Source organism: Cryptotermes secundus, unplaced genomic scaffold, assembly GCF_002891405.2.
Source record: "Cryptotermes secundus unplaced genomic scaffold, Csec_1.0 scaffold3117, whole genome shotgun sequence".
Lineage (NCBI taxonomy): Eukaryota > Metazoa > Arthropoda > Insecta > Blattodea > Kalotermitidae > Cryptotermes > Cryptotermes secundus.
Genome location: NW_019738016.1, coordinates 30,343 through 38,085, shown reverse-complemented (window position 1 = coordinate 38,085; position 7,743 = coordinate 30,343). Strand labels below are relative to the sequence as shown.

The following is a 7,743-nucleotide window of genomic DNA, read 5'->3' as shown; positions in this document are numbered from 1 at the left end:
GTTACCCCAAAAGGGTAAACCATAATTTATAATAGAATTAAAATAGGAGTGATAAACCATTTTTAAGGTATTTATGAACGTGTATAGTTTAAGTGATCTTATTATGTAGCAGGCTGCACTTAGTTTAGAACTAATATACTCAGTGTGGTATTTTCAGCTCAATATGTCATCAATGAATATTCCAAGAAATATAATATTAGATGTAGATATAATTTGTTTTTTATCATATACAATTTTTATTTCATATTTAGGATTAATAGTTCTAGCTGTAGATTGAATGTAGTGGGGTTTGTTAAAAGTTATAGAAAGTTGGTTTTCTTTGAACCACTCATTTATACTATGAAAAGTATTGTTTATATTTACAAAGAGCTCATCATAGTTCGAACTTTTAACTAACAAATTAGTGTCATATGCAAATAATGTACGTAATGTAATATTTACAAAGAGCTCATCATAGTTCGAACTTTTAACTAACAAACTAGTGTCATATGCAAATAATGTATGTGTAGGTACAATTTTATCATTTATAGTTTTGGGTAAATCGTTTATATAAATGAGAAATAACAATGGACCCAGAATTGTACCTTGCGGGACACCATGTCTAATTTTGCCCCATGTCAAAAATTCATTGAGATTAAGATTTATATTTATAATTAAAACCGTTTGATATCTATTTCTGAAATAAGATTCAAGCCATAGCTTAGCTTTACTCTTTAGCCCATAGAACTCCAATTTCAACATCAGAACCACACGATTAACACAATTGAAGGCCTTTTCTAGGTCACAAAAATGTCTCGTCATTAAGTTTTTGCTGTTCAAGGTCTTACAGATTTCATTCACAAACTTGTATGTAGCCTCATCTGTTGAAGATTTTGTTCTAAAACCAAATTGTTCTTCCACTAAAATCGTTATTGCTATTTAAGTGCTCAATCAATTGAATGCTCATAGCTTTTTCTAATACCTTAGAGAACGAAGTTAAAAGTGATTCATTCATTCATTCATCAGTAATCTGTCAGATGACAGGTCCACAGTCTCTTCCAAAACAGTTCCTCCACTTAATGCGATCTGGAGTTTTCTCCTTCAAATGAGAATATTCTCTTCTGTCCCCAAGATCATCCAGCATCTTCTTACGTCTTCTTTCTCGTCTTCTGGTTCGCATACAGGTTGTCTCCTGTTTTTGGAAAGAGACTATCCAGGAAAAGTGATAATGTGGTAGTTTTTCCATTTGCTTTCCACATCGCAGTACAACAGCCATTCAAACCACTCTGGTTACGCCGGTTGCTATACAAATTTGAACCATCTCGAGCTTCATTTGCTCTGTGCTTCAATCGCTGCTGACGACGTTATAAGTGATAATAGGCTTATAATTGGAAAGGAACGAAGTTAAAAGTGATACAAGCTTATAGTTTGAACAATTTTTAAACAGAGGTCTTGTTTCTGAGTATTTCAAACGATCTGGGAAAATTCCTTGTGATAATGAATTGTTGCATATGTGAGTCAATGTAGAGCTAATGAAAAAGGAACTCGTTACTTTTTTTTTTTTTTTTTGGATATTTCGTCATATCAATAAGAGTTTTTTGCTTTGAGAAATTTAATTATATTTTCAACTTCCTTAGTTGATAAAGATTTAAGTTCAGTATGTGGAAAGGGATTTATAGAAGTGTTCATTAAATACTGAATGGGAGTAGATACAACTTACAACTTATTTATTGGGCCGTCACAACACAACACTCGCAGAACCTCAGGGACAATGCCCAAATACAGTTCACTACATGTTTTGGCCACTAGTGACCATTTTCAGGTGAATACACTTCAATAAACATACACTACCGAATTGTAGCACGTAAAGTCAGATACAATATCATAAATCATTTAAAATGATTATGATAAGAATATAAAATATAGGTTATTCAAAACCAATAAAAGTCTTATATAAAAACCAAAGTTAAAACTTAATTGATGTTTTATAACATTAAATCAGTCGTTGGTTCATCTCACATATGCATCTGTCAACAAATAGCAAATTACGATGTTCCATTATAAAATTGTAAGGGAGGCTCAACAATTAATGGAATAGTTGGAGCCTCATCGTGCAGAGAATTGTACGAAATGTACGGGAGGTAAACGACGACTCTGGAGTAGTGCCTGGAAGGTAACTAATATTAGTATTAATTTGTTTATTTTCTGCATTTTTATTTTCAGCTACAGATAAAAAGTAATTATAAAAGGTTTCCACATTACTTGCATTTCTCTAATCCATTTTCCATCCACCTTTAATATGCATATTTTTTTTCATTACTTAGCCCCCTATTAATTTCTGATTTTACTATATCCCATATGGTTTTATTTTTATTGTTGGAATTTTGAATTTTATCATCATATTTTAGTTTTTTAGCTTCGAATTATTACTGTTTCTACATGCCACATAGAGTACTCTTTTACGTCTACAGGATATTATTCCTATAGTAATCCAACCACTTGTTGGTTAGTAATTAGTCTGGATCCAACCACTGAAGAAGACAGTCCAGTATTGCCGAGATATTGTAAGCAGTAATTGTAACACTGCAAGAACTAATGATTGTAAGGTGTGTAAGGTGAGCGAGTGGAATAAATTCGCTATATCAAATACCACGGTGTAAACTTATTTGTAGTGTGACACACGCAAACACGCTACAATATGAACGAAATCCTCAACACGAATTGTGCAAAGAAGAAAACATTGATCCTGTAGAGTGTGGTCCGTGTGCCAGTACATGACGTCTAGCTCAGCGGTTCGGTGTTTCTCAGTCCATGGCGTGGAGGACTCCTCATGAGAACGGGCTGCATTGTTATCATTTACAGCAAGTACAACACCTACAACCAGGAGACTGTGCTCTTCGTCTGCAGTTCTGCAACTGGTCAAATGGAAATCGGCAGTTGTACTGCTTGATAATGTTCTGCGATGAGGCACACTTTACATGGGACAGGGTCAACAACAGTCACAACTTACATGTTTGGTTAGACAATAATCCCTGTGCCACGATAGAATCAAATTTTCAACACCGATTCAGTGTCAATGTCTGGTGTGGTGTTCTGTATGATCAGCTGATCGGGCCATTCATTTTTCCTGGCCACTTAAGTGGTGAGATTTACTTCCACTTCTTAAAAGAAGAATTACTACAGTTGCTTGAAGATGTTCCTCTGGCAACAAGACGCCAGCTGTACTTTGAGCATGATGGGGCGCCTCCTCACTACTTCCGCGCAGTAGCAGCTCACTTTGATCGGCATTTCCCACAGTGGTGGATTGGTCACGGAGGCTGTAACGCCCGGCCTCCCAGGTCGGCATATCTAACGCCGTTAGATTATTGCATTTGGGGCTGGATGAAGGACATTGTGTACCAGGTAAAGGTACAAACACGTGAAGCGTTGCTCGAATGTATTCTGGACGTGATGAGACAATAAGGAACAAACGTGTGGAACTGCGAGCTGCCACAAGCGCGGTTCATAAGCGTGTTGTGTTGACGTGCAGGGAGACATTTCTGAAAATCTTATGTAAATCCAGTCGTCTTCTAAAGCACTACAGTTTAAAGGAAACATTGATAGAAAGGGTGTGATATGCAACCATTGGTATGTTTACAGAATGGGATGCTGAAAATAATGTAATTTTGTAACAAAATCTATGAAAAATGTTGCATAATGCAAAATTAAGGAATTAAAAAAAATGGCTTTAGAATGCTTCTTTCCTAAAACATTAACGATTTAAAGTGTTTGTATTTCTAATTTGTTTTGACTGAAATTTGAAGAAGAAAAGATTTTTCGCCAGTTCTCAAATTACTGTATCTCTTTAGTTATGAGTTGGATACTATTAGTTATATTAAAATTTGTTGTTCCAAATTACCTCAGGAATGGCCTCCCTAAGTGGGGGAAAACTTAGTAAATTACCGTGTGTGTTTAAGTATTTCTTCTTTTCTTCTCCTGTTCAGATGCATACCTTGTCTTGTAAAGAAGTGTCTCATGTTCGTGATATTTCATGATTTTAAACAGTTTCCTATTAAAGGCATTTATGTCATTATGCAAGACCAATCTGCCAGGTCATGTCTGTGGTATACCTAATAGAATAATAATAGTATGAGTATTATTACTTACAAAGTTTAAAATTTGTCTTAGTCCCATTTTAGAATTATTTTTTCAGAAATCGTTTGCACCTCCACTAAATAGAAGAAGAACATTTTTTCCTATTTTTAAAATAGTATCTTTTACATAATTAGGGTAAATAAATTAGCTCCTGGTTTTATGATTCCAGTTACCTTATAACTTTTATCAAGATTTTCTCCAAGTTTACTTGCACATCTGCTTACATGGCTGTCTTCAATAATTAATATAGTGTGGTTTCCTTTGTTCTTTGAAGCACTTGCTGCTGAATCAGCAACTTTCTCCTTGGGAGCCTCTTTCTCATTCTTTGCATTAGCCTCAACGGTTTCATCATACGAATGTAAGATGTCACTGTTTAGAACTTTATTGTTATTAGATGTTACTATACCATTTATTATCACTGAAACGTTATTAATCATCTGTCCATTTGCATCATCCTTGTATTTACTATCTCTTGCTTGAATATTACTTCTGATATTATTTCGTGCAGTTTTACTTGGTTTGAGAATTTCTTCGTTTGTTGCTTCGGTAGACTTAATAACCTCATTAAGGTTAGATAAAATTTCAAAATGATTACTTGTTGTTAAATATGTTTNGTGGCTAATAATGAGGACTAGTTTTCATAGTAGTAGTCCTCAAAACCCAGTTGTAATCTAACAAACGTCATTGTTATCATTTATTACTACTGAAACTGTTTACCAGTTTATAGGTCATGGATAATTAAAAAATGTTTGAAAGCAGAACATGCTTTCAGTAATATGATTTATGAGAGAATTAGATGGTAAAGCCTTTACTATGAGGAGTACAGTAACCATTTCACACATTTTTTTATAGAGGTCAAGTGATATGTGTTATTTCCCAATGTGAAGAATTATGGTAATCCATCATGTAAGGAAGGAAGAACACTAATTTCACATTTTTCTGTTGTTCATTCAGGAGGGTGCTGCAGTGACTACCTGGCAACAGCTGCGTCTATTGAAGAGGTTGACAAACTCTTTGAGAGTTTAAATGGTGGAAAGCACTGTGTTGCCCACTAAGCGATAACAGTCTGCAATATAGAACACCGGTTATCCACTTCAGCATGAAACGCTGAGAAGCAGGATCAATATCAGGATTCAGTGTGGGTAGGACATTTTCTGTAATTTATTGACCTCTTTTGGTTCTGGTATATTGTGTTTTATTATTATGGGTGCATTCCTTCTAATAATTTAACTATTTTAATATTTTTATTATTCTGTTTTGTAATTATTGTGGGTGTACTTCTTGTCATAGTTTATTTGCCTGTTTTATATTTGTTATGTTGTTCAGTTTTAATAATATGGGTGTTTTCTTATTTTTCTCCATATTACTCTGTCCAGTACTGAACTGGTGAACATGAATATAATGATTGCATTTCCTTAAGATATGTTATTAATTTTGCCAAATATTGCTGTCCAGTGCTGTAATACAAGATGAATATCAGATTTGTAATATTCTGTAAGATATTATGAAAGTTTAATTTCATCCAGTGTGACTGATGTTCAGTCACGCTGGACAGAAATAATTAACCTTTTATAATGTGTGTGTGGCGGACCAAGATGAAACAAATTAAAATTCTGTAAGATATGTAGTTGTATGTGCAATTTATTCTTGTCCAGTACTGAAGTGGAGGATGAATATCAGATTTCCAGTATTATGTAAGATATGTTATTAATTTTTCCATATAATCCTGTCCAGTACTGTGGCTACCTGTAGTGGGCAGTGCTCCTATATCTTTGGCTGTTACTTTGTGTTCCAGACTTTCTTCCATTTTGATGGGGGCCAACCACTGCAAAGTGTTTTGACAGTCATTTTTCAAATCCTGGCAGAAGACTTGAATGTTCGCTTCATGATCTTGAGCTCAATGGTTTTCCCAAAGATCCTGCTGGATCCCTACCTCAGATGTAGAAACTGCCCTGGTATATCTGCCTATCTCGTGGTCAGTGCATAGCAGATGCTCAACATGCTACATTATGTATATATGAACTCTATGGGAACTTAGCGTCTTGACAGCTTGTATCAATTATTTAAATTACATGTGCCTTTCTATGTTCAGTGTAGACCTCTAGAAGTTGATGTCATTATTTTCTAGTTCACTGTTAATGAATGTAGGAACTAATGGATTGAGATATGAGCATGATTTTATATACAGCTGTATTAACATAAAGGAATTTTGATTGACACCAAATGTATAATATTCTCTATATAAAGTAAAAGGTAAAGCTGTCCCTGTAACAGGCTGTAAAGGTCCATACGGGTGAGAAGGGTAAGGCTGCCATATCTTCTAGACAGTCAGCTCACAGATGGCCGTAAGGTTGTCAGCCTTACGTGCCAGCCACACTTTACCCCCAGGAAGATTCCTGGTGCTCATTTCTGTTAAGAGGCTGAGTCAACCCAGTGGCCATAGTGAGGCTGGAAGGATTAGGTCAATTGAAAAATCCAATAACCTCATTGTGATTTGATCCTATGACCTTCCGGCTTGTAGCATGGTGGCTCAACCAAGTATGCTACCACATGCCCCCCCTCTATATAAATGTAGCATAGTGCCTCATCCAAGAATGCCACTGCATGCCCCTTCTTTATATAAAAGCATAGTGCCTCAACCAAGTATACTACCTTGTGTCCCTTTTGTATATAAAGTACTAAAAATATTGCCTTATGCTGGAAATGCTGTATGCTTATTTGATGAATACTGTATGTGGAGCATGGCACGGCCCTTACATGATTAACCCTTTCACTGCTACAATGATACATAACTTCAGTACCCTGTGCGCTGAATTATTTTTAAATAAATGTTATAAATAATTTAAGTGCAAAGTATGAAAATTTTGTGATAAATTCTAACCTTCAAACAGGGAACAGGTACCAGAAGTTTGCAAAAATGTTGAATTATTCAGTATTTTTCAGAAGGGAAAAGTCCATTTAAATCGGGGTTGCCAAAAAAAGTACACAGTTCACTATCCTAGTCGTATTACTATGTCACATGTCCACAGCTTTATTTAAAACTATTATAGAAAGCACCGCTCACTATACGAAGCCATTTTTGCTAGACCTGTGAAATACCCACATCACATGACCACGGAGCGCGTGCCTCGCTGTGCAGATGCAACCTTTTATGTTTCTTAAGCCAGAAGGCAGAAGAATGCAGCCATTGAAATGAATGATGCTTCATTATATTCCCAATAGCTGACTCTATGCACCTGCCAAGTTTGAATGAGATGTGAAACTCCATATTCACAATATGGGTTTTGTCGATTGCGGCAAGGACACCATGATTTTCAGAGATCGACCTATGTCGACCGCAGCAGTGTAAGGGTTAAGTGTTTATCCAGTTACTTGCTATCCACCTGACTAGGTGCCTGCTTCCTCTCTCCTCTTCTCATTTTTGTGCATCTTTCTCCTCCTCCTCCTCCTCCTCCTCCTCCTCCTCCATATATGTTGATAGTGCCTCCTGGACCCATTCCAATACTGAAAGTTGACCTAACCGCCTCTGTTTTGGTTTCCCCACATGTCCAGTCTCATCAAGTGGTTTCTCAAGTGTCACCTGTATCTTCTGATATCTCCCATGATTCTGGTTTCCCTAAGTTGACTCAC

The 7,743-nt window shown here is 35.9% G+C and overlaps 1 long non-coding RNA gene across 1 annotated transcript in view; it reads left to right on the top strand.

Moving 5' to 3' along the window:
• The first annotated feature begins 4,925 nt into the window (after window positions 1-4,925).
• LOC111870679 overlaps window positions 4,926-7,743 on the top strand; it is a 15,469-nt gene continuing 12,651 nt past the window's right edge. Inside the window, exons 1-2 of the long non-coding RNA XR_002843898.2 lie at window positions 4,926-5,255; window positions 5,909-6,088. This is a non-coding gene — a long non-coding RNA (uncharacterized LOC111870679). The remainder of the gene's footprint in view (window positions 5,256-5,908; window positions 6,089-7,743) is intronic.